Source organism: Eutrema salsugineum, unplaced genomic scaffold (assembly GCF_000478725.1).
Source record: "Eutrema salsugineum unplaced genomic scaffold, Eutsalg1_0 scaffold_8, whole genome shotgun sequence".
NCBI lineage: Eukaryota > Viridiplantae > Streptophyta > Magnoliopsida > Brassicales > Brassicaceae > Eutrema > Eutrema salsugineum.
In genome coordinates, this window is record NW_006256414.1 from 12,924,275 (window position 1) to 12,951,179 (window position 26,905).

At 42.6% G+C, this 26,905-nt stretch overlaps 1 non-coding gene across 1 annotated transcript; it reads left to right on the forward strand.

The window, feature by feature from the left end:
• The first annotated feature begins 24,955 nt into the window (after nucleotides 1-24,955).
• Nucleotides 24,956-25,062, forward strand: LOC112082626. Its single transcript, XR_002897296.1, has one exon. It is a non-coding gene; the product is annotated as a small nucleolar RNA R71 (small nucleolar RNA).
• The last annotated feature ends 1,843 nt before the right edge of the window (nucleotides 25,063-26,905 follow it).

Below are 26,905 nucleotides of genomic sequence, written 5' to 3' on the forward strand. Positions count from 1 at the left end.
TGCCATTTCTCTTCAGAGAAATCCTAAATGAGACCTGGAAGACCTTAGGACCTATAAATACATTGTTTATCAGCCCTAAACGGGTGTGTGCTCTTGTAATGAGATTTTGAGCCACCAAACTCTGTTTTTCTAGGGTTAGGCGATGGAGATGGGGATTCTTCCCCAGATCCATTGTTCTTTCTCCTTGTTATCTTATTAAATTTTCTGTTTCATTCTTTTGCATTCTTATATGTCTTTCATCATTCATTGCATCATGTATATTAGTCCCAGAGAGTCGAGTTGTTTGAAGATATCGATAAGCATATATATCGATTAGGATTTCTATTGTTCTTAGCCATATTCTGGATCTCATCTCTTCTATGTTATTCGTAAAACATGAGAGAAGATTCATGACCTATTCTCTGAGCCTAGGATCAATCAGAGCCACGAGAGTGCTGTATCATATCATCCATACCTAGCTTCAGAAGATCATAGTCGCTATAGGAGTCGAGAGCTACCTATAGAGAAGATGTGAGCAGACGAATTCAATGCCCAATGCATGATCTTAAGTTTAGCATGAGAGCGAGAGTTAATTGCTAGATCCAAGAGATTAGTTGATTAAGGTGACGCCAGTTGGTTAATCATACATATGTCTATTCTAGTTCAATGCAGATTCCTAGAAACAGATGAAGCTAAATCGCCCGGAAGCTAATTGGAAATGCCATCATACATCGATTAGAGTAACCCGGAGAAGTCTAATGATAACTTAGAGTTTTCAAGGCTCTAAATGATGAGTTATCAATCCCTTTGGTCACTTTGCAGTACAAAGGGTATAAATCCATCATGTGTAGACACTAGGATGCAGGATCAGTTCTTAATTCAAGCCAAGTGAGTGAGGTTTTGATGTTACTTCCACTAAACAAGCTTAAAAAAAGAATTAAAGCTAATGATCAACTTAAACAAGCAAGTAAATAAGCTAAATGAGATGAGAATGTATGTATGATGATGAGAAAGGTCTTAGACATGATAGTGGATTAGGGTGCCTTTGGTACTAAACTAATGAGCTAATGAATCATGTGATCAAGCAAACCATTCAACTTGAACATCATTAACTAAGATAATCCTCTCATGAAGGCATTAACTTCTATGCTAAAACAGTTTCTAACCTAATCATCATTAGTGAAACATGAGTTAACAAGCACTGAGAACCAGTTCAATCTGTCATTTAAGCATATAAACAATCATTCCCATGATGAATAATACTTAAACCTCTAACAACCTTGGTTCAGGCATTTCATCAAACACTTTTGATGCATGAAATGCCCAGAATCTAGACCACATATGATGTGTATGGATTTAGCATAGAGAACAGGTTGTAGAGAATGGGATATGAATGATCTAATCCCTAAGCTCACTAATCTAGCACCTAAGCACCCTAATCTACATATCTAAGACCTTAATATGGGGATTACTCACTAATCATGCTAACCTCTCTTAAACCTTTGCAAGTTGAGAAGATTGGCATGATTAATGATGAGAAATGTAGATGGAGAAGATAGATAATGATAGATTTGCAGCTTTAAACACAAAGATCTCTCAAACTCTCTTGATTAGAACCCTTAAAAATCGATATTACTATCTTCAAAGGGAGTCTTTCACAAAAGAGGCAAGAAACAAAAGGAATAAAACTTCAGTTTCTTGGGTAAAACCCTAAAAAAACTATATATAGGTCTTAAAATGAACCGGGTCAGCCCGGAACAAACCGGGTCCTGACCCGGCTTTGATGGGTAAAATGTCGAGTGTGCGAGTTGGTCAGGAGCTTCCCAAGTCGCATGCCCATCTAGGTGTGTTCTCCGAGTCTTCGTGCGATTCAGTCTTCCTTCTCTTCAACCCGCATGACCAAGACGTGATCTGGGGAGAATATGTGTGCGATTTGGTCATCCTTTAGTCCCAAGTTGCATGCCTAACTCGCACAGGCCCAGAAAGAAGCTTCAGCGAGATAAAATCATGTAAGTCAGGGCGCACTCCTCTCTCGGTGTAAATTGCGAGTCTTCATGCGGCTTAGTTCCCTTTGCTCCCTAGCTCGCACAACCATGTAGCACATAACTTCAGAAATATGTGCGGGACGGTCTTCGTTACTTCCCAAGTTGCATGCTCAAGTCGGTGTAAATTGCGAGTCTTCATGCGGCTCAGTTCACAGCTTGGCCAACTCACATGCTCAAGTCGCACGCTTGTGGACTTAGTAATTTTCTTGCTCGGGAACCTTTGACCTTACCCAGTGTTACCTTACTCACACATCTCAACACGCAGCTCAATCCCCAGACATTAATCTCCAGGCATTGCGAGTTAACCAAGTCGCAAGACTATCTTGGAGGCTTCAGGTCTCCTCGGACCACTTCACATTCGGGAGAGAGTAACTCCCATAATATAGATCCGAACGGCTTGATTCAAGCTGCACTGGAAAGGGCACTCAAACAGCTCAAACTTTGGTGAAGGAATCCTCAGCGCTTGGGAAGTGGAGGGTTCCCCGGAGGGCTCATCTTTGCAGTTCATTGACACGGTCAAAAAGAAGCTTCTAGACATGTGTCTACTCCGGAAACGTTATCTTCTTGCTCATGGCTCCAAATTGAATGATCTCAAACGTTTTGGAAAGAGGACTCCAATATGTCAAATCTTGATGAAGACCCTGTAGACTGAATCAGTCTGGAAGTGCATCGTCCTTCGCAATCTTCAGAGCTCATCGGGTCGGTCCAAGACGGTAGCGTGACAGGCGTGCCTTCCGGTGAGCTTAACTCTCTGCTCACGCCTCCAAATCCTATGATTCCACTTGCTCTGGAACCATGATCCAATCCTCTCCAATTTAGATGAAGCACTCGACAGATGAATCGGACCGGAAGATTCCCCGGACAGGTGATCTTTCAGGTGTATCGGATTGCTCCGGAATGGATGCGAGATAGGTCTGTCTTCCGGTGACCGTATCTTTCAGCTCAGTGCTCCAAATGACCTGATATGAATTGTCCTGGGTTCTTGACTCGATTATCTCCAACTTTTCTGAAGACGCTGTAAGCTGAATCGGCTGGCAAGATCTCCCGGTGACGCGATTTCGGAGTTGTATCTGCACCCGGAGTTTTTGGCCGAGAAACTTGAACAGAGGTAAGTGTTTTGGCCGAGAGGTTCACCCGCGGTACATGAAAAACGCCGAGAAAAGCTTCCTGCGGTACGTGAAAATCGCTGAGAACCTCCAAAAACCCATTTTCACCATCTTTCAAGCTCTGATCACCGTTTCTCTTCCTGGTTTCACCTTTTCAACTCCAAATAGCTCCAAATACACCTGATAAACACTCCAAACATGCAAAGACTCATTGGGACTTAATGCAACTCCTAAGTCCAAAAACAACACCTAAGGACCTAATATGCATGAGAAATAACATGATTTGGAATGAAATATACAACCTAAATGATGCAAATTATGAACATATCAACTCCCACACACTTGTCCTTTGCTTGTCCTCAAGCAAAAAGAGCAAATGAGAGAAAGAGGTTGGATGCATTGGTAGTTCATATTCCTTAATGAGAGAGTGTATCACTAAAAGAATTCAAGGCTCACTGTCCTAGTTGCTAATTCTAAGATGCAGTGCAAACAAGATTACTCACAAAACTTTAGCCATACTCATCATAAAATGAATCAAGCTCAAGCTTAAGTTTTCACAAACAGCCATAGTTCCAACCTTTTGACATTCATTAAAGCTCATGTGAATCATGCTTATGCAAATCATGTGAACTCACTTGTCTTGGGATAGGGTTATGAGACAAAGATGATCTCATTTAATGCTTATGGTTTCCATGCAGCTCAAGGGATCACTCAAGAAGGAATAAACTTTAACAGAATGCTAAGGGTAAAAGGCAACTAGTGCATACAAGAGTAGAATCCCATCTACCCAATGCCCCAAATTGGTCTTTCTCCTTAACTCTACTCCCATGAAGATCACATCCTATCTCAAGGCATTCATTGCTTCATCAACCCTCTCCTCACTTCAATCTCAATATTTTTCTCACCAGGGGATTCATCTCTTCATCTTTAAACTGACGCTTTGGGGTCTAAATCTTCCACTTAGCTCTTTCTCACATAACACTGTCTAGCCTCTTTTCTTTTCTTTTCAAACACTTGAGCCTTTTGGCTTCTTTTCTTTTCTTTTTTACTTAGAGGCTAGACTTTTCTTTTCAAAACACAAGAGCTCATCTTTCTTTAAACAGCAGACCCCAAACCGCTTTCTTTTCTTTTCCATCCCCTAGTTCTCAACTCAAATTTTCTCTTTTCCACTCATTGTTTCTCAAGATCTCTTCCTAGCCTACTCTAGACTCATGATGCAGAGCTAGATCTACATGAGACTCTACCCTTGTCACCTTAAACCCAACACTTTCTGTCAAGTTTATTCAGAAAAAGGCCTCACATCTCTCACTATAGTGTTTCAGGCTTCAAGGAAGGTTTGGTTTATGGCAGGGAACTGTCTCAAGATGAGAGAACAGCTATTTGAGCTAGCAAAGAGTGGTAAAAAGGATAAGAGAGCTCAAATATTTTAAGGGTACCCATGAGTTCACAATGACATGCACAAGCAATGATAATTAGATTGTCAAATTATGGTTCTCACTTAGATAAGGCTGGAACTAATCAAAGCTTGATTCACTCAACAAGTTCAAAGCATGGATCAGTCTTGATTCCTTTTTTGTTTACATGCATCAAAGAACTAGAAACTAGGGCAGTGAACCGAATTCTTAAAGTGATATTCTCTCAAGGAAAAACCTATCATCACTCCCTTGCATTGATGCAATCTATATGAATATGCAACTAGACTCAATCCTAAAAATGAGAATGCAACTACATGAACATTTTTTTGTGAAATTTTTTTTTATTTTTCGATTTTTTGGTTTTTATATGCACTTAGATGCAACTACATGAATGCATGCAAGAATGTGACTCAAGACTCAAAGTAGAAAATAAGAACAGAGAAAATATGATTAGTAAAAGATGAAACTCCTCCCCCACACTTAAATAACACAGTCCCTTGTGTTATAAAAGTATGAGAAAGGAGTAAAAGCAAAACAAACAAGTAAAATGCAAAGAGAAAAAAGAAAGACTACATGCATATGTACAAGGTGTGGAGTGTTACCTAAGAGCTGTGGAAGTCGGACCCCAAGGAGTAAGAGGGGTTGGACGTGTAACCGGATGGTGTCTCCCATGAGTGATGGCTTGCCTCATCAGAACCGTCTTCAAGATCCACCCATGCTGTGCCATATGGGACCAGGGCTGTGCAGTTGGTGGAACTCTCTCCAACCTCTTCTCTGTTCCTTGGTGAAACCGGTGTTGGAGATCCACCTTTGAAAGGGTTTTCAAGCTTCTTGATCCTTTTCTTCATCTCCTTGATACACTTTTGATAACTAAGAGTTTTCACTCTTTAAAGAGGTTATCAATACCCCAGTCCTTGTAGTACAAGGGGTTATCAAACCAAACTTGTGATGGAGACACTAATCTATGTTACTTGCGATCTTAAGTCAAGATGGAATGATAAGGGTTTTAGCTAAACTGTTTGACAAGTCAATAAGCATGTCAATGAAACAAGAGATGAGATTTAAACTAAGCAAGGATGCAAATGACAAGCAAATGGTTCGGATGATGATAATATATGATAAAGGCAGGAGCTTTAGACAGGATACTTGACTCGGGTGCTTCCAAGCTAAACTAATGGGTTAATGAATCATTTTATCAAGCGATTTCATTTAATTTTGGACTCAAGGCATGTTAATCTTCTCATGAAAGTATTAAACATCTAAACTGATCCTCTTTCATACCAAAATCCCTTTTGAGAAGCATGAATCAGTCAGCAATAAGATTCAGTCCAAAAATGTCATTTAAGAGAACAAACTATCACTCTCGCGATGAAAGACTCTTAAACCTTTAACCGAGTGGTTCAGACATTTCTACAAACACTTTTGATGCGAGATATGTCTCAGATCTGAACCTCAAATGAAGTGCTTGGATCCAGCTTAGAGATCTCGTCGGTTAAAGAATGAAACATGCAAGACTAGACACCTAAACCCACTAATCTATCTTGAAAGCACCCTAATCTACCTATCTAAAGTCGCTTGAACGACTACTCACTGATCATAACGAGCTCACTAAGTCCTTTGCAAGACGTGTAGCTAGTCATGATAAGGAGTTTGATGTGGATGATAAAAGAAATTAAAGAAAGAACAAGATTCAGATGCAGAAACGAGATATCGGATTAGATTAATCAAGTTTCACAAAAGAGGCAAGTTCTTAAAGCTAAAAGATGATAAGAGATAAGATCCTTAGGTTTTTGGTCCTAAAATGTATTTATAGCAAAGGGAAAGTGTCGCGGGTCAGCCCGAAACAAACCGGGTACTGAGCCGCCTTCTCGGGTCGATGGGTGAGTGCCACGGTGTGTCGGAGAGTGAAGCCGAGGCCTTGATGTCGAGGAGTGCACGTGAGCCAAGATCCAAATGGAGTTCTCGTGAAGAACACGTCAAGAACATGCATGAACCCTAGTCTTTGATCCATCTTTACGTGTGTGTTCTTGAGCCGTCATGTTCTTGATTCTGGGGTTGTGACAAGGGACCTTGCCATAGAATGTCGCAGGGCTTGGTAGTCGAGGGGTTCGGGAGAACAGAGTCCGGCATTCATGCCGAGGCCATTACACCGAGGTGCACGTTCAACACTTAGTCGTTTCCAGCTTCATTTCTTACGTGTGCATGCCTTGATCCCAACATGCCGAGGCATCGGCACGAGGTCCAGTCCAAAATACTCCCAAGATATGAGCCTTGACTTGAGCAATGTCGAGGTAATGATGCCGAGGCCTGAGAAAATACTTAGCGCGTATCGCAACTCATTTAGGCTCGTATCGACCAACTTGCGTTCCGGAAGCAGTAACTTTCAACACACGACTCCAATTGATTTGAGACCAGTTCCATAGTCAAGATGACTCAATAAGCTCGAACTTTGGTGAAGAAACCGTCGGACTTGGGAAGTGGAAGGCTTCCTGGATTTCACATCTTTGCGCCGCATTGGAATCACCGGAAAATAAGCTCTTGGACCGATGTGAACTCCGGAGACCTTATCTTTCAGTTGCTCCGAATTGAGTGATTCTAAGCGTTCTGAGAAGATCTTTCACAGATCTCAAACGTTTATGAAGACCGGGCAGGCTAGTTCGGACCGTAAAGGCTCCGTCCTTCGTGATCTTTGAAGTCCGCTGTTCGGTTCTCGAGTACGTGCAGTACTGGTGCATCTTCCGGAAGCAGTATCTTTCTCATCACTGGTCCGAATTGGATGATTCCAACTGTTCCGGGATCTTTGCTTGATTATCTCCAACTTTTATGAAGACCCCGCCAACTGATTCGGACCGGAAAGTTCCCCGGATTGCTGATCTTTCAAACGCGCGGGCAAGGACAGGTTTTTGCCGAGAAAAGCTTCCCGCGGTAAGGAAAATGACCGAGGGCTCTGTACCGCGGTAAGCTTTTTAGCCGTAAAATTCCTCTCGCCTCAGCCAAAAACTTAACCCGAGGTAATTTGCACCCGATACTCGACCTTGGCTGATTTTGGTCGATCGGTAAGGGTTTTGGCCGATAATGAGCGTTCGGTAAGCTTTTTGACCGAGGTTTCGGTCCAGCCGGTACGAGTTTTGGCCGAGAAATTCCTCCAAGCGGTTTTCTCCATTTTTAACCCTTTTCTTCACCGTTTTCTTTTCAGCTCCTCTTCTTAAGCTCCAAATGGCTTCCAAAGCACCTGATAAAGACTTCAAAACATGCAAAACTCTTTGGGACCTAATGCAAGCCCTAAATCCTATTTTGATGCCTAAAGACCCAATTTACATAGGAAAACACATGATGAGGACTCTAAAATGCAATCTAAATGATGCAAAATATAGACATATCAACTCCCCCACACTTGTCCTTTGCTTGTCCTCAAGCGAAAAGAACAAATGAGAGAGAGAGGTTGTAGTGCAGATGGAGCTCATATTTCCTTTTTAGAGAGAAGTGATCACAATAAGAACTCGGATTCATGCTCAAATATGCAATGCAAAGCTATACTCAGATATTTTCCAACTAAAGCACGGAATCTCCACAAGTTATCATCACATTCAACTCTTTCACGTTCATTAAGTTCGTAACCGGTGAATCAAATGATGCAATGTTCAAATAGGCTGGCTTGGCTAGGGTAAGGTCATGAGATAAAAATGATCTCATCAATATTCAAGCGGGAGCAATGCAGCAAAGGGATCTCTCTATGAACGACCAAACTTTGCATACAAGGGCAAGACTCATCACACCCCACACTCCACTCAAAGGTTTCTCACTTGCTCACCCTCTCAAGATCCTCACTCTTCTCAATCGTTTTCTTTTCACTAGGGGACTCACTTTTTGCTTTCATTCTCAGGTCTTGGAGTTCATTTATTCGCATAGCTCTTCCCTTTCACAGCGAATAGCCTCTTTTCTTTTTATTTTAGAACACTTGAGCCTTTTTGGCTTCTTTTCATTTCAGAGACTAAATTTTTCTTTTAAAAACATCAGAGCTCATCTTTTCAAATCCAAGACTCAATTCTTTTTCTTTCATCCCCCTAGCTATTTCCACTTTCTCTTTTCCACTCAACTCACCTTTCTCCACTCACCAACAAGTCTTTTCCCCCACACTTATTCCTTGCCAATACTCTCAGTTCCTTGATGTTGGAACATAGCACTCAATGAGACATGCCCTTGTCGCTCTAAACCTAACACTTTCTGCTAAGTTCAGTCCAAGGTGGCCTTAAAATTCACACACAAACATTGGCTCGAAAGAAAGATGGGTTCAAGGTGAGGGAACTGATCCATGATGCGGATTCAGCTACTTGAGCTAAGGAAGGAGGGTGGTAAAAACAACGATTCTAGCTCAAGTATGTATATCGGTATCCACAAGCCTATTCAAGCAATGCATCAAAAGATATTTTCAATTCAAGTTCAGGGTTATCACTTAGTTAGAGTTGAGTGTAATTCAAACTTGCTTCTCAGATTCAAATCGTTTCAAGCTTTACAAGCACAGAATGAGTTTCACAAGCATATTTAGTTCAAGTTCTCAAGTGATTTACTCTCTAGGAAAAAATCTATCATTGCTCCTTGCACTGATGCAATCCTACATGATGCAACTAGACTCGATCTTAGAATGCGAGATGCAACTAGAATGATGCATTGTTTTGTGAAATTTTTCAATTTTATCATATGTACTAAGCTAAATGAGACTCAAGAATGCAAAAGTCAAATAAGAACAAAGAAAACAAGATCAGAAAACACAAAGCTCCTCCTCCACACTTAAATAACACAGTCCCTTGTGTTATAAAAGCGTGTGAGAGAAGTAAAAAGACAAACTAAACAAATGCAAGATGGTATATACAAGATGCATATTTACAAGGTTTGAAGTCGATACCTCAGTCTGAGAGGTCTGATCCCAAGTAGTGCGAGGGATTTGACGTTGAGCAGGAGGGTGTGGACTGACGTGGTGGGCTGCTCTCCGAGGGTTCAGGTAAGAAAGCCGTGGCAGGATCGATCCAGTCCTCTTTGCCTGGTGGAAACTCCTGGTTCCTCGCGTTTGAGCTTTCTCCAACCTTTTCTTATGTAACCGGTGCGGTTGAGGTTGCCGAGTTCTTGTCCGGTGAGGATGGCCTGGTGAGTTGCTTGACCTTCTTTTTCAGGTGCCTTACACAGTCCACCAACGCATGAATGGTTTTGTCTTGCCACTTACACCACTTTTGGAGGGTGTTCACTCGCGAATACAGCTTCTTGGTGTGGTATTCAGGCTCACCCCACACGTATGGATCAAAGTGATATCGGCCTGCTCCAATCCTTCTCTCAGGGTGTCTCTGCTCTTCATTCTCACATCCGGCCGGGCCATTCTCGGTCTGAGGCTTGCTAGACGCGGCTTTGGTGCACTTGCGCATTGGTGGGTCAAGAGATGGGTTGTACAACTGATCTTTGAGGACACAGAAGGAGACGTTACACTGCTTATCAAGCATGTTGAGGCCTCGGTTAGGCAGTAGAACCTGTGTGCCGTCTCTGTGCATCAGTGTGAAGTTGTAAACCCATCTGTCTCCCGACTTGCCTCCGAAGAATCCACTTTTACTTAGATATTGCTCATCAATGAGATTCGGTCTTGATGGTGAATCAGGGAATATGAACCCTTGAGCTCTCAAAATCTTAGTGACAATCCAACCGTTCTGAAGCCTCCTTGCTCCTTTCTTCTTTCGGTCGCACCATACATTGTGCCTTTAAGTAAGCATTTGAATCGCAAAGAACGTGCCTAAAGAGGGTACACACATTGGCCCTTGGAACTCCTTCTTGTTCTTCATTTGAGTGATGAGCAACTTCAGTCCAAGTCCTAACAGTTCAAGCTCGGCCGTATGAATAACACCGGGGTTATAAGTCGAGAAGAATGTAGAGGCTAGAACTCGGTTGGTGTATCTGATCGCAGGGTTTCTGATGCAACTCGTCTTGCTCTTGCCTCCCAAGTAAGGTCCAAAAGCGATTGTTTCCCACAGGGCAGCCAACTCTTCTTTTGGGTACACAAACTTGTCAAGCGAGCTACCGTTCCTCTCAAAACCAAATATCTCGTCGAGCTCCTTGAAACTGACCTTGTAGTGCACGCATTCCATGTCAAACTCTATGTGGCCGAACCCTTTGCCATGTAATCGTTTGGGATCTCTCTTGGGGTAGATGACAACCTCCAAAGTGGCAAGAAACTGTTGTGTGATCCCCTCATAAGCAACATCGCTCATCTCAAAGAACTCGGCCAAGCCCATGTTTCGAAAGATGAGGGTAACATCATCAAGTATCTCAAGCTTTCTCAACAACTCCATATCAGGAAACCGACCTTGAGCCACTCTTATAGAGTTAAAGTGGTCCAAGTACTCCTCAGTAGTTGGGAAATGCTCTTCCTCGGGCTCGGGCTTCGGTTCCTTCTTTGGCCTCTTGCCACAATCGGTTTCATGAGGGACCAGGGCTCTCAGCTCATCTTCATTGTTCCCAGTAGCTGCCTGCTTCCCATTCCTCCTTGATTCAAGGGCTGGCAACGGAGTGGCCTCGGTGTTCCTTGCTCGTTTAGCGGCTGGCTCGCCATCGGGTCTTGTTGAGTGTTTCTTGCTTGTTCCACCATTACGTGCCAAGGCACAGCGTTTCCTTTCGTACCCCTCCTCTGGACCTCGCTTTTGTTCATCTCACGAGCAGGAACGGTTCGTTCGTCGGTCATCTGCAAGGGAGATTCTCAAGAAAACCGTTAGAATTAAGCATACCGCTAAGCACATGTACCTCAAGATGGCAAGAACAGAGCTTTTTTTTTTTTTTTACAAGACCGGTTTTATAGCTCCTTCAAACATCAAAGAGATTAACAACGAGCTAGAACAACCGGTGAGAGGCAAGATATCTAGACAGTTCAGCACAATAACTCAGTTCACATTTAAAGCCGATTCCAAGCGCATTTTCTCAAGAATTTTAAAAACTCAAGGACAAATGATTTTAAGTGCAAAGACCAGTTTTTCATGTGTTGTCTACCCTGATGGAATTTTTAAAATTCTTCCCAAAGGCTGATATGTTCTAAAAGAATCGATTCCACATTTTACAAACATTAAAGCTCGCAAAGAATGAAGGAAAAAGATGAGTTTTTTTAGATGCAAATACCTTTGGGAATCCGAGGTTCAAGCTTAGTGAGATGCTTATGCAGAATCGACAACACCCTAACGAGCCTAGAACACTTGGAATCACGTGAAATGAATGAGAAATGAGAGAGTTGTGTTCGTGAAATGCAGAGAAAAGAGTGAAGAAGGCAAACTCTGCGTTTTAGCTCGGTATGGAGGCTGGTATGGGCTGGAGCGCGCTTTCCAGCTGGCATTTGGACTGTTGTGGGACTGGACCCCCCCTCTGCTCCAGCTCCAGCCGTTGACCGCGCCAAAAATCTCCTTGACCGAGCGTTCAAATTCAAATTACCGCACAAAGCCTCCAAATGGACGCGGTATGGGGATGACGTGGGCCGTACGGTCTAGACTGATTTTTCTCATGTTAGCTTGAGCGGCCTCGACTTGTTCCACCACGAGGGTACCAAGCCGAGTGGTTTGAGCTCATGCTAACAAGTAAATCTCCGTGGCTTCAAGTCTTTTCCTTATACCGCGCAAAGCCTCTTCTTTGATCTAAGTGTTCCAAGTGTTCTTGTTTTTGATCGTTCTTGAAACCGGGCACCTCGGCATGCTCCACCATGAGGGTATCATGCCGAAGTCACTTGTTTTAACAAAGAACACTGGGTGCTTGGGGGTTTAAACGGGCTGGCCTTGGTGTAAACTGGTCGCGGCCTCGGGTCGAGGTTTTTGACCGTTTTAAGTAACCATCGCTTCTCGGTATAATTATACCGAGGTGTTTACACCGTGAGCCTCCCCTACACTTAGTCATTTCACCACTTTACTTCACATACACGGCCATGATGGAAATAAGTCGAGGAGTTTAGCTGAGGTTTTCAAGCTTGAACTCGGTAAAAGGTGACCGCGGTATGAATATACCGAGGGTCGATACCGAGGCTATAAATACTCCTTGACTTAAATCATCAGGCCGTGTCTTTTTCAAGCCTTTTCTCTCTTTCAGCCTCAAGGCTCACTGTCTAACTCCTGAAACACTTAACAAACCCTTCAAAAAGCTTCAAATAAAAAGAAAAAGAAGATGAAAAACAAAATATGTACAAGGATAAGCTTGGGGTGTCTCCCAAGAGCACTTTGTTTAACGTCCCTAAGTTTGAATTTTCATACCTTTTCAGGCTGATTCCGGTTCAAGAAGAGGAACTGAGGTAGCTCCCTCTCTTGTTTCTGATGTCAAGTAATGTTTTACCCTCTGACCGTTTACCACAAAACCTTGTCCATCTTTTCCTTTTAACACGACGGCTCCATAGGGCCTTACTTCAAGAATTGTGAACGGACCGGACCACCTAGACCTCAGCTTCCCAGGGAATAGCTTAAGTCTCGAATTGAACAACAGAACTTGGTCCCCTTCTTTGAACTCTCTCTTGTGTATCTTCTTGTCATGGAGCACCTTGGTCATTTCCTTGTAGATTTTAGAGCTCTCAAAAGCATCTAAACGGATTTCCTGAAGCTCGTGAAGCTGTAAAACCCTCTTCTCTTGTGCGGTCTTGATGTCGAAGTTCAGAAGTTTCACTGCCCAAAGAGCTTTGTACTCCAACTCAACCGGTAAATAGCAGCTTTTCCCATAGAGCAAGTTAAACGGTGAGGTTCCAATGGGGGTCTTGTATGCGGTTCTGTAAGCCCACAAAGCATCATCAAGTTTCTTGCTCCAATCTTTCCTAGATGAGCTCACGGTTCTTTCCAAAATGGCCTTTATCTGTCGGTTAGAAACCTCCACTTGGCCGCTGGTTTGCGGATGATAAGGGCTGGCCACCTTGTGCTTTACTCCGTGCTTCTTCAGAAGACTCTCAAGGGTCTTGTTGATGAAATGGCTTCCTCCATCACTGATAACTACTCTTGGGACTCCAAACCGTGGGAAAATGATACTCTTGAAGAGTTTTACCACCACTTTTGAATCGTTGGTTGGAGATGCGACCGCTTCAACCCATTTACTCACATAGTCCACCGCGACAAGGATATACTGATTACCATATGAGCTTACAAAGGGACCCATGAAGTCAATGCCCCAACAGTCGAAGACCTCTACTTCAAAAATCGGATTTTGGGGCATCTCATTCCTCTTGGATATGTTACTGTGCCTTGGACAAGCTTCACACCTCGAGACTACATCTTGAGCGTCCTTGAACATAGTCGGCCACCAGAAACCGCTTTGTAAAACCTTGGCAACCGTTTTGAATGCACCTAGGTGACCACCATACGATGAACTATGGCATTCTTGTAGTACCGGATGGATTTCTTCTTCGGCCAAGCATCGCCTATAGAGATGGTCCTTGTTAAGCACGTAAAGATACGGCTCATCCCAATGATATCTCATCACATCTCTAAAGAACTTTTTCCTCTGGTAAGTGTCAAGATCAGGTGGCTCTAAACTGCATGACAAGTAGTTCACTAGATCCGCGAACCATGGGAGGCTTCTTTCCCTGATCGTGTTGGCCTCCTCCACTTCTAAGTAAGACCTGACTAGCATGAGAGTTTCTTCTGGCAAAGCATCATCTATGGGGACCTGTTCTTCAATCCTCAGCCTCGAGAGATGATCAGCGGCTCCGTTCTCTATGCCCTTCTTATCAAGTATCTCCATGACAAATTCTTGGAGCAACAAAACCCATCTTAGAAGCCTCGGCTTAGCGTCCTTTTTAGACATCAGATACCTCAAGGCCGCGTGATCTGTGTAAACCGTGACCTTTGATCCCACTAGATAACTCCTGAATTTATCAAATGCAAACACAATGGCAAGCATTTCCTTCTCGGTGGTGGCATACTTTTCTTGAGCCGAGTCCAAGGTGCGGCTTGCGTAGTAGATCACATGGAGCTTTTTATCTTTCTTCTGCCCCAAGACAGCTCCCACAGCATAATCAGATGCATCAGTCATCACTTCGAATGGTAAAGACCAATCGGGAGCTTGTACAATCGGTGCACTGATCAAAGCTTCTTTGATTCTTTTAAACGCTTCTTCACATTCATCATCAAAGATAAACTCCACTTCTTTACACAATAGCCTCGTTAAGGGTCTAACTATCTTGGAGAAATCTTTAATAAACCGCCTATAGAACCCTGCGTGGCCAAGGAAGCTTCTTATTCCTTTTACAGAATTTGGAGCTTGTAGGTTTACCATCACCTCGATCTTAGCCTTGTCCACCTCAATGCCCTTTTCTGATACCTTGTGTCCCAAGACAATGCCTTCTTGGACCATGAAATGGCACTTCTCCCAGTTCAAGACAAGCCTATGCTCCTCACATCGCTTTAGAACCTGAGATAGATTAGCAAGACATTCGGAGAAAGAGGAGCCGTATACGGAGAAATCATCCATAAACACCTCAACTTTCTCTTTAATTAGATCAGAGAAAATGTGCATCATACATCTTTGAAAAGTGGCCGGTGCATTACATAAACCAAAAGGCATTCTCCTATAGGCATAAGTGCCATAAGGACAGGTGAATGTCGTTTTCTCTTGATCTCGGGGGTCTATAGGTATTTGAAAGAACCCCGAGTATCCATTGAGAAAACAGAAATAAGGATGATTAGCTAACCGTTCAAGCATTTGATCAATAAATGGTAAAGGAACATAATCTTTTCTTGATGCAGAATTCAATTTCCTATAGTCAATGCACATGCGATGGCCGGTTATAGTTCTTTGGGCTATGAGTTCATCCTTATCGTTTTTTACCACCGTGATCCCACCTTTCTTGGGCACAACGTGTACAGGAGATACCCACCGAGAGTCAGAGATTGGATATATTTTCCCTGCCTCAAGGAGCTTTAGTATCTCCTTCTTAACCACCTCTTTAAGATTCGGGTTAAGGCGACGTTGGTGCTCAATAGAGGACATAGCTTGGTCCTCTAGGTGGATCCTGTGGGTGCATATGTCAGTAGAGATCCCTCTAATATCAGCCAAGGAATATCCTATGGCTCCCCTGAAATTTCTTATTTCACTAAGCAATGCACGTTCTTCATGTTCAAGCAAGCTATCGTTTATGATCACAGGAAAGGTGGAGTTTAGACCTAAGAATGCATACCTGAGCCCTGTTGGTAGAGGCTTGAGCTCAACAGGGGGTGCATCAGCCTCATTCCAATCGGCATCAAAGCTGCATTGGCTCGGAACAGCTTCCTCGGCCATTTCCTTGTTCTCGCGGGGTTTACCATCGGCCTCGGCACAATTCGTCACGGCCATGATATCCTGAGGTGTTTCCTCTATACCCTTGGACCCCTCGCTGTCTAAAATGTCAAGGCCACTCTTCTTGAGCTCTAGAAACCTCGTCTCAGCTCCAAGTTCCTTCGGTTGGTCCAAAAGAAGCTTGTACACCTCGCTTTCATCGTTCAAGTACCCGTGCTCGCTTTGTTCCCGTGTCAAGACCACTTGTAATGGGTCTTCTGCGTTTAACTCCTCTAGGAGCTCATCAGCTAGCTCCTCCATTACCTCCACATAGAAAACCTGACCTCCAAAGGTCGGTTTCTTCATCATTTCCTTCACGTTGAACTTCATAGTCTCGAAACCGATATGTAGTTCTATTATACCCCCTCTCACATCTATTATGGCTCCTGCGGTTGCTAAGAACGGTCGGCCCAAGATAATAGGGTCTAGTGGTTCCTCATCCTTTTCAAGAACTATGAAGTCTGTGGGGATTTCTATCTCACCGATTCTCAAAGGTAAATCCTCAAGCAAACCTACCGGTAATCGAACCGATCTATCAGCTAATACAAGAGAGATCTTGGCCGTCTTGTAGCTTTTGTATCCCAGTCTCTTGGCCACCGTGTAAGGCATTAAGCTCATAGAAGCTCCAAGATCACATAAACAGTTTAAGAACTTCAAGTGACCTAAAGCACACAGTAAAGTAAAGCTGCCCGGATCGGATAGCTTTCTTGGTATAGATCTTCTTTGTATTATAGCGCTGCACTCATGGCTCTGTATTACCATACCCTGGAGCTCCTTTGTCTTGTTGAGGATCGCGTCCTTTAGAAACTTTCCAAGCTGAGGTATAGCTAAGAAAGCATCTATGATGGGTAAGGTAAGTTGCGTGTTCTCCAAGTGTTTCTCAAAGACCGCATTGGCTTTGTCTAGGATTTTCTGTTTGAAACGCCCTGGGAATGGTATCTTGGGTTGGTAAGGTGGTGGTGGAACTGATAACACCGTATTTTGACCACTTTTATGGATCGTTTTGAAATACTTTTTCTATGTTTTTAATTGCTTTTAAGTACTTTTATTATGTTTTTCTAGTATTTGTAGTTCCAAGACTCTTTTCAGGTAACTTAGGGAAAAGCTTAACAAAATGGATAGAAAACCAGATTTCAGCTCAGAGTCAAACCGTCAGAAGTTCACCCCTGATTGAAGGCCTTCTCACCGTCTGATCCAGCTCAAATTTGGAGACCTTAAAGATGGAAGTATCAGCTTTCCAGTGCACTTTACAGCTTGGCAATCCAACGGTTCAATCAAAAGATACGCGAAGAGCAAGATGTCCCGTAAACCAGCCGGCAAGCACTTCCACCCGCGGCCAACAACCAATTTCCCGCGATCAGGAGCATCCCGACCGTGGCAAACCACTCATTACCCGCGGCCAGAGCCCTCCCGACCGTGGCCATCAACCTCCGAGCCCAAAAAGCCCATTTCTGAAGCCCACATTTGGAGAAACCCTAAGTGACGTCCAGAGAGGTTTTGAGCACTATAAATACATGTCTTAGGAACCCTATATCGTGTAATCTCATATCATCTATCATTACTTCATACTTTTATTGTTTTTGCTTTAGCTTTTAGGGAGAGAGAGATTTGTTCTCTTGAACCCTTGTTCTTTCTTTTTCAATTTCGGTTTCTATTCTACTTCTTAATACTATGTCTTTGATTTCGTTCATTATGTCTGAGTAGTTTTATTGTTGGGATTAAGGGATTTTTGATGGGGATTTATATGTTCGATGAGGATTCCATGAGCTTTTGAGCCGAATCTTAGAACTTTTTCTTCTGAATTCGTTTTTACTGCATGAGAGTAGCGTCATGAACTACAATCTGATCCAGATGCTTGGTGACACGAAAGTGTTCATCAGGTATCAGATCTAGTTCGGGAGAGCAAAACAAACATAGGAGTGGAAACCTACCTATGGGCGATTTGTGAATTTGGACGAGTCTTAAACATAATGCATCTCTTCTCTTCCAGGGCCAGAGTGGAAACCTACTGGTCAGGGTTGAGAGAGATAGTTGTCTATGATCACGACAGTGGCGTATTCATACGTCCGTGACTCCAGTTCGAAAAGTTTAAGCTAAGATCTTATCAATTTTACTCTCTAGCAATGTTTTGAATCGTTCGTACCCCTGAGAAAACTTCCCTGAAGCCCAACGCTTTCTTCCTTATTGATTTACACCGATTTTCTTTAAAGCTTTAGTTCAATATTGTCTTTCCTTTTTAGTTCATTTTCATTTAAGCATTAGAATATCCATTTTTATCATTTTTAGTCATTTTTGTTAAGTTTAGTTATTACGTCATTTAATTTCCGTATTCTCTTTTAATATTTCGTTTTTAGATTTTAAACACACTACCAAACCCCCACTAAACCGTTTTTGTTCTAGACTTCCTTACTTTAACTTATTTCAAAGGCTTTTTGCAAGAAAAGATCCTCCTTCCCTGTGGATTCGATCCCTAAGTACTACAATTGATCAGCTGTGCACTTGCGGCTATTGATTTCAATTAGGGTAAAACTTGACAACCCTCACGACAGCAAACATCAAGTTTTTGGCGCCGTTGCAGGGGAAGGCACGCGTTTTCTTTTCTGCAAAACCCCGAGAAAGGTTAGTAAATCGACTCTAGAACCCCCTTTTCTGCAACTTTCCATTTGTCGGTTATTTTGTTTCCATTTTAGAAGATATGGATCATATGAAACGAAATTACTACTATGAGGGAGGTTTTTACAACACTCCTCGAGCCACTCAACGCCGAGAAGCACAATACATTCGTGATCTCTCCTCACTGGATCAGAATTCAATTCCGAACCACCACAAAAGAGGACATCAGCCGCTACAAATCAATTCGCGAAGGTTTAGAGGAAAAAGGATTCTGCTGGGAGACCATAACAACTTACAATGCCCACGAAGATATCCATGATCCTCTCTTTGATGAAGATATGTCGTCTGTCTCCCAAACCGAGATTGATGATATGCTTCAGGAGCTCAATGAATCTATGGATGATGGGTATTGGGTATCTTGTGAAGTAGATGGAGAATCCTCCATCAAGTTTGTTAGAAAGAGGCCATCAAATGAAATTCCTTTGGATCATCACGTCGTAGAAGCCAGCCATCAAGAAAAAGGAGAACCTCTTTCTATCCCTAGTGACGATCTCGTCTCTACCGATTCATTCAAGTGTTTTGGAGACGACAAACAAGATCATAAGTCCCTTCCTCTTGATGAACCAAAGCCTTTTTCTCATTCAGCTCCTCGCCACCTTGAATATAAGACAGACACGTGGAAGATAAGACACTAATGGTGACATCAAAACCACCATTGGAGGCGCTTTCTAAGACGATGGATTCCGAGAAGTTTGATGCCCCATCCTCAATCAAGGAAGTGGAATTTCGTGATTCTCTTTGTGAATCTGGACCTGATGTGAATCTCATACCAAAGACCATTGCAGAAAATACAGGTATTTCGATTTTTCATCCCTCTAAGATTTATATTCACTATGGAGATTTTTCTGGTGCAGCTCTACTTGGTTCCAAACCAGAATTGCCTTTTCAAGGGAAAGGTTGTCTTGTTTCTACTGGTTCCCATGCTATGGAGATGAGAAACAATGCAACAAAACCCTTGATACTTGGTAATTCGTTCCTAGCATCTGTTAGAACACTCATCAACTACGTGCATCAACATATGAGTTTCCTGAAGATCAACAAGAAAACCCCATACCCGGTGATTACTACAAGGAACTCTCATTTTCTGACAATAGGGGGTGTAGATGATCCAATATTTGACCCTGGAGGAACTACAAAAGATGTTGGATACGTTCTAGAGAGAAGAGCACCCAAAGAAAACACTGGATTTACAAGCTTGACGAACAAAGGTACTTCCTTATGTATACCTTTAACTAATGCTCTTATGAGAGGTGATGGAGACTTAATTGAAGCAAGAGTGAAGCTTAAATGGCTCTCAAGACTCTTTTCCAAAGACTCCCCACAAGGAAAAAGAATTGGAGACAAGAAGCAAGAGGATCTGGATACCTTTTCTCGGATATTCACCACCGCGGTCGCGTGTGCGCTACCAGCGGCCAAACCACCTTTCACCGCGGTCGGGACACTTACACCAGCGGCCAATGCTCTTTTTACCAATTCTCCAACAGTTCAAGCCATGGCGACACCTCTCCAAGCAAACTGTCCTCACCTTGGATGCTTAACCATCTCCACCACTTCAGATCATAAAGAATCATTTGTCCTTGTATCTTGCAACATGGTTCAATGTCATGAAGTGAGAGAGACCTTATTCAGCTCATCATACAAGCATCTATGACGTTCTCCTGTCACAAGTGGTGTTGAAGACTCATACCTCAAAGGAGTTCCAAGACTGATTTTTGATCCTGGAGGAGGCTACCATCTCGAACCTGCTAAGCAAAGCAAGGAGATGTCGAAAAAGACTTGTCTCAGGACAAGGTCTTCTTCATTGGAATAAGTCACGTCCAACACCAAAAGTCGAGCTAAACGACTTAAAACAAAAGCGCTTAATGGGAGGCAACCCATTTAGGTATTGTTTTCTTTAGAATTTTTCTTTCTTTTTCTTTTGATCCTTTTCTTTTTCTTAGTTTCAGGTGTTTCTTATAAAACAAAAAAGCCAAAAAAAATCAAAAAACCCGAAAAGACCAAAAAGAAGGATGGTACCTGACTGCTCGGCCCAGCAGGAACCAATGAGAAGCAGGAAGAGGCCGCGAAATAAGCCCCCGCGGTCGCAGATGTTCTGACCGTGGGAAACTACTCATCGACCGCAGTCGCGTAGTTCTGACCGCGGCCAAGCGCTTGGTTGCCGCGGTCGTGCAGCCCCTGACCGCGGCATTTGGTCGTTGACATCCAAACCCGACCCAAACCACCCCTTTCACCTCATTTCACCTCACCAATCACCCTCCACCTCATTCATCACCCTCCACCACCTTCATCACCACCAACCACCTTCCCAAACCCCTTCGAATGAATCCGGTTCATCTCCACCAGCATCCCGGATCCAGGTAAGTTCTCTTTGTCCTTACCAATTCGATTATCTATGCATTTTTCTCATCCAATCTCGACTTGTTTCACACTGAGGACAGTGTGATTTAAGTCTGGGGGAGGATTTCATCCCTTTCTAACCACTTTTCTTTCATGAGTCTTGCATTATCTACACTTCTTGCATTTTCCTTAAAGTTTTTCAAAATCGGTTTTCAAAACAAAATACGTTTTAAAGGGAATGGTGAACATGAATCAATGATAGTTGACTGTGTGCTTTTAGATTGTTCCTAGTGACATGCTCATTCATGATTTAGGACTAGACTAGGCGGTAGCTAAGCACATTTGAAACGAAGTACCCTAGAGGAATTTGAATGATTTCGATTTAGATGAAGGGATACACTAGCTCTGTTTTATTTGGACTTAATTTGGACTTAATTTTCTCATTGAAGCATTAGACCAGGGAAACAAATCATACATTCAGGACTCCTTTATCCTTTTACCACTCTCTGTTGATCCTGAATGGCTACTTCATCTTTAGCTGGTTTCCCACCTTAACCAATCCTCTTTCAAACCACATGCACTCTTGTTTTCTATTATCTTATATGCAGATAAGTGCAAAAACGTTGGAAAGAAAGAGGAACGACGCAGTTTTCAGTCACCAAGGACAGAGACCTGCGATTTGCCGGAAAAGTTCCCGGAAGGATTCAACACAAGAGGAAACTCAGTTTGCCTTAGAAAAATCTCAAATTTTGGTACAATCTCGTCCTCTAGTCTCTCTCTCTTTAAAAGTCATTTCCTTTCCAAAAAAAAAAAAAATAATCGGAAAATAAGAAAAGAAAGGAAATAAAAGCCTTAGAGAGTCTAGAGAGGTCGAATTTTAAGTCCCAAGGCAACTGGAGTTTGATTTTATGGAGTTTTGGAGATTGTTTTCTAATTCCCGGAAAGAATCTAAGTCTGGGGGAACAGCTGTTTACAACAAAGGAGGAAGGATTATGCAACAACATTTGGCAAGAGACTGAAAACTGTGGTCATCAACAGGTCCTTACCTCTCTTGCTGTTTTGCATATTATCTTGCATCCTCCAGATCTTCAGGTAACCCGAAACACTTTAACTCCACCACTTAAATAGCCCTTTAATGCCAAACGCCGTCTATCCTGGATGATGTCTTTAATGAGAACTCACTATTGAACTTAATGAATGTAGAGAGCTAGTTGACTGGAATCAAGATTCAGATTGTTTAAGTTTTGCATGACGGAAAAAGTGGACTAGTATCTCTTGTGCTTTGGTGAGAATTTTCTAGACTAAGTTGTGGATTGATGCACTATCTTTGGTCCTAGTTTAGAGTTCATGTCTATGAGATTTGTGCATTCCCTATTTTTGTTTTCACTTAACCAGTTTATGCTTTTGTTTTGTTTGAGGACAAACAAAGGTTTAAGTCTGGGGGAGTTGATAACACCGTATTTTGACCACTTTTATGGATCGTTTTGTACTTTTTCTATGTTTTGAATTGCTTTTAAGTACTTTTATTATGTTTTTCTAGTATTTGTAGTTCCAAGACTCTTTTCAGGTAACTTAGGGAAAAGCTTAACAAAATGGATAGAAAACCAGATTTCAGCTCAGAGTCAAACTGTCAGAAGTTCACCCCTGATTGAAGGCCTTCTCACCGTCTGATCCAGCTCAAATTGGGAGACCTTAAAGATGGAAGTATCAGCTTTCCAGTGCACTTTACAGCTTGGCAATCCAACGGTTCAATGAAAAGATACGCGAAGAGCAAGATGTCCCGTAAACCAGCCGGCAAACACTTCCACCCGCGGCCAACAAGCAATTTCCCGCGGTCAGGAGCATCCCGACCGCGGCAAACCACTCATTACCCGTGGCCAGAGCCCTCCCGACCGCGGCCATCAACCTCCGAGCCCAAAAAGCCCATTTCTGAAGCCCACATTTGGAGAAACCGTAAGTGACGTCCAGAGAGGTCTTGAGCACTATAAATACATGTCTTAGGAACCCTATATCGTTTTTGGAGAAACCCTAAGTGACGTCCAGAGAGATACTTTTATTGTTTTTTCTTTAGCTTTTAGGGAGAGAGAGATTTGTTCTCTTGAACCCTTGTTCTTTCTTTTTCAATTTCGGTTTCTATTCTACTTCTTAATACTATGTCTTTGATTTCGTTCATTATGTCTGAGTAGTTTTATTGTTGGGATTAAGGGATTTTCGATGGGGATTTATATGTTCGATGAGGATTCCATGAGCTTTTGAGCCGAATCTTAGAACTTTTTCTTCTGAATTCGTTTTTACTGCATGAGAGTAGCGTCATGAACTACAATCTGATCCAGATGCTTGGTGACACGAAAGTGTTCATCAGGTATCAGATCTAGTTTGGGAGAGCAAAACAAACATAGGAGTGGAAACCTACCTATGGGCGATTTGTGAATTAGGACGAGTCTTAAACATAATGCATCTCTTCTCTTCCAGGGCCAGAGTGGAAACCTACTGGTCAGGGTTGAGAGAGATAGTTGTCTATGATCACGACAGTGGCGTATTCATACGTCCGTGACTCCAGTTCGAAAAGTTTAAGCTAAGATCTTATCAATTTTACTCTCTAGCAATGTTTTGAATCGTTCGTACCCCTGAGAAAACTTCCTTGAAGCCCAATGCTTTCTTCCTTATTGATTTACACCGATTTTATTTAAAGCTTTAGTTCAATATTGTCTTTCCTTTTTAGTTCATTTTCATTTAAGCATTAGAATATCCGTTTTTATCATTTTTAGTCATTTTTGTTAAGTTTAGTTAGTACGTCATTTAATTTCCGTATTCTCTTTTAATATTTCGTTTTTAGATTTTAAACACACTACCAAACCCCCACTAAATCGTTTTTGTTCTAGACTTCCTTACTTTAACTTATTTCAAAGGCTTTTTGCAGGAAAAGATCCTCCTTCCCTGTGGATTCGATCCCTAAGTACTACAATTGATCAGCTGTGCACTTGCGGCTATTGATTTCAATTAGGGTAAAACTTGACAACCCTCACGACAGCACACATCAGGAACGTAGGGCTTTTCAAGCTCAGTTGTCTTCTCCACCTCTTTACCTTTGTCTTTAACCGGTTCCTTCTCCAAAACCTCGTTTTTATGCGCATCATCTGAGGCTGCCTCCCCCTCTAAGTGCTCATTGGCCTCAATGAGCTTTGTCTTAGGCGTTGGAGCTTGTAATTCTTTACCACTCCTCAATGTGATGGCGTTCACATACTCCTTGGGGTTTGGCTCCGGTTTACCGGGTAAAGCCGGGCCTCTTGATGATGTAGAGGCTTGGTTTTGCTTAAGCTCTCTGATATCTTGCTGCATTGTTGCGTGCTGGCTCTCAACTTGCTGCTGACCCTGTAACAGTTGCTGTAAAATCCCACAGACATCGGTTCCCATCTGATTCTGACCTGTTCCCTGAATCTGTTGCTGATTACCCATCGGCTGCGGATTGAACCCTGGTGGAAACTTCTGTTGCTGCGGTTGGCTGTTGAAGTTGTTACCCTGAGCCGCTTGAGTCTGCTGAGTGTATCCGTGCTGTTGCCCACTGAACTGTTGCTTGGGCTGGAAGGTATTCTGAAAAGGAGCTTTTTGAGCATAGCTTTGTTGTTGTTGTTGAGCAGGGTACACTTGGTCTTGAGGGTTAGCTACATTTGGGTTTCGGTATGAGAGGTTTGGGTTATTGCTGTAGTTGTTAAACCGCTGATACCTCTGCTGATTCCCTATGTAGTTCAGCTCCTCTTGAGTTAGACCATCTTCATTAACATTGTCAAAACTTGGCCCTTGCTCATCAAACTCACCTACGAAGTGTATTGGCTTTTGAGTCGCTATTAAAACCTTGTCAAGCTTGCTCTGAAGCTCTCTTTTATCCTTCTTCATGCGCTGTTCATCACTAGATCCCTCTAAACGGTTTTCTCTATCAAAGTCTTCACCATACGTGTCATTGGACATGGCGAGGTTTTCCACTAGTTCCATTGCCGCATTGATCTCTTTCCCAAGAAAATTTCCATTTGAAGCTGTATCGAGTTGGTTTCTGATCTTGGGGAGTGCACCTCGGTATAAAGTACTCAAGAGGGATGCCTCTGAGAAGCCGTGGTGTGGGTATTGGTTAGTATAGCTCCTAAACCGTTCCCAAGCTTCACTAAAGCTCTCATTGTTGTGTTGCGTGAAACTTGAGATCTGATTCTTGAGATTCTTTTCCCACTGGTGAGCTTTATCACCGAGGCTGAATGGGAACAAGCGTAGCTTAAAGCTATCTTCTGAGACGCCATTGATCTTGGTTAAGTCGCAGACCCGATCGAACTGATCTAGATGCTCAAGAGGATCTTCTCCGGCTAGACCATGAAACTTTGAGTTCTGCACCATATTGAGCAGGGAAGCTTTAACTTTGAAGTTGTTATTTTGAACCGGTGTTGCTTGAATCCCGGCTCTATATTGGTGCGCATTAGCTCGGTCATTTTCTCCATCAAAGACCGGAGGAGGTTGTCTCTGAGCTTGTGGCGGTGGCGGATGAACATGATGGGCTTGTTGCTCATTTCTATTAGCTTGTTGTTGGTTTTGCTGAGCAAGCCGTTCGTTTCTTTGAGCCTGTTGCTGATTAACGTAGGCCTGTTGTTCATTTCTTCCTGCCTGCGCCTGATTAGCCTGAGCCTGGTGCTCGGCTTCTTGAGCCTATTGCTCGATCCTTTGCTGTTCTGCCATTCCAAGTCGTTCAAAGTGCCGTTCTCTCTCGCGAGCTTGCCTTTCGATCCTTTTGATGTTATTGTCGTATGGTAAAGGCGGTTCTGTGCTAGGAGACCTGGTTTTCATGCACCTGAAATCAAAACAAGAACTTGCAAAAGAGTCAGTAAAAGAAAAGAAAGTAATGTCTTGATCTTAAGAACAAATAAGAGACTAATGCTCCCACAAGTTGGCAACGGCACCAATTGATAACTAAGAGTTAATACTCTTTAAAGAGGTTATCAATACCCCTGTCCTTGTAGTACAAGGGGTTATCAAACCAAACTTGTGATGGAGACACTAATCTATGTTACTTGCGATCTTAAGTCAAGATGAAATGATAAGGGTTTTAGCTAAACTGTTTAACAAGTAAATAAGCATGTAAATGAAACAAGAGATGAGATTTAAACTAAGCAAGGATGCAAATGACAAGCAAATGGTTCGGATAATGATAATATATGATAAAGGCAGGAGCTTTAGACAGGATACTTGACTCGGGTGCTTCCAAGCTAAACTAATGGGTTAATGAATCATTTTATCAAGCGATTTCATTTAACTTTGGACTCGAGGCATGTTAATCTTCTCATGCAAGTATTAAACATCTAAACTGATCCTCTTTCATACCAAAATCCCTTTTGAGAAGCATGAATCAGTCAGCAATAAGATTCAGTCCAAAAATGTCATTTAAGAGAACAAACTATCACTCTCGCGATGAAAGACTCTTAAACCTTTAACCGAGTGGTTCAGACATTTCTACAAACACTTTTGATGCAACATATGTCTCAGATCTGAACCTCAAGTGATGTGCTTGGATCCAGCTTAGAGATCTCGTCGGTTAAAGAATGAAACATGCAAGACTAGACACCTGAACCCACTAATCTATCTTGAAAGCACCCTAATCTACCTATCTAAAGCTGCTTGAACGACTACTCACTGATCATAACGAGCTCACTAAGTCCTTTGCAAGACGTGTAGCTAGTCATGATAAGGAGTTTGATGTGGATGATAAAAGAAATTAAAGAAAGAACAAAATTCAGATGCAGAAACGAGATATCGGATTAGATTAATCAAGTTTCACAAAAGAGGCAAGTTCTTAAAGCTAAAATATGATAAGAGATAAGATCCTTAGGTTTTTGGTCCTAAAATGTATTTATAACAAAGGGAAAGTGTCGCGGGTCAGCCCGGAACAAACCGGGTACTGAGCCGCCTTCTCGGGTCGATGGGTGAGTGCCACGGTGTGTCGGAGAGTAAAGCCGAGGCCTTGATGTCGAGGAGTGCACGTGAGCCAAGATCCAAATGGAGATCTCGTGAAGAACAC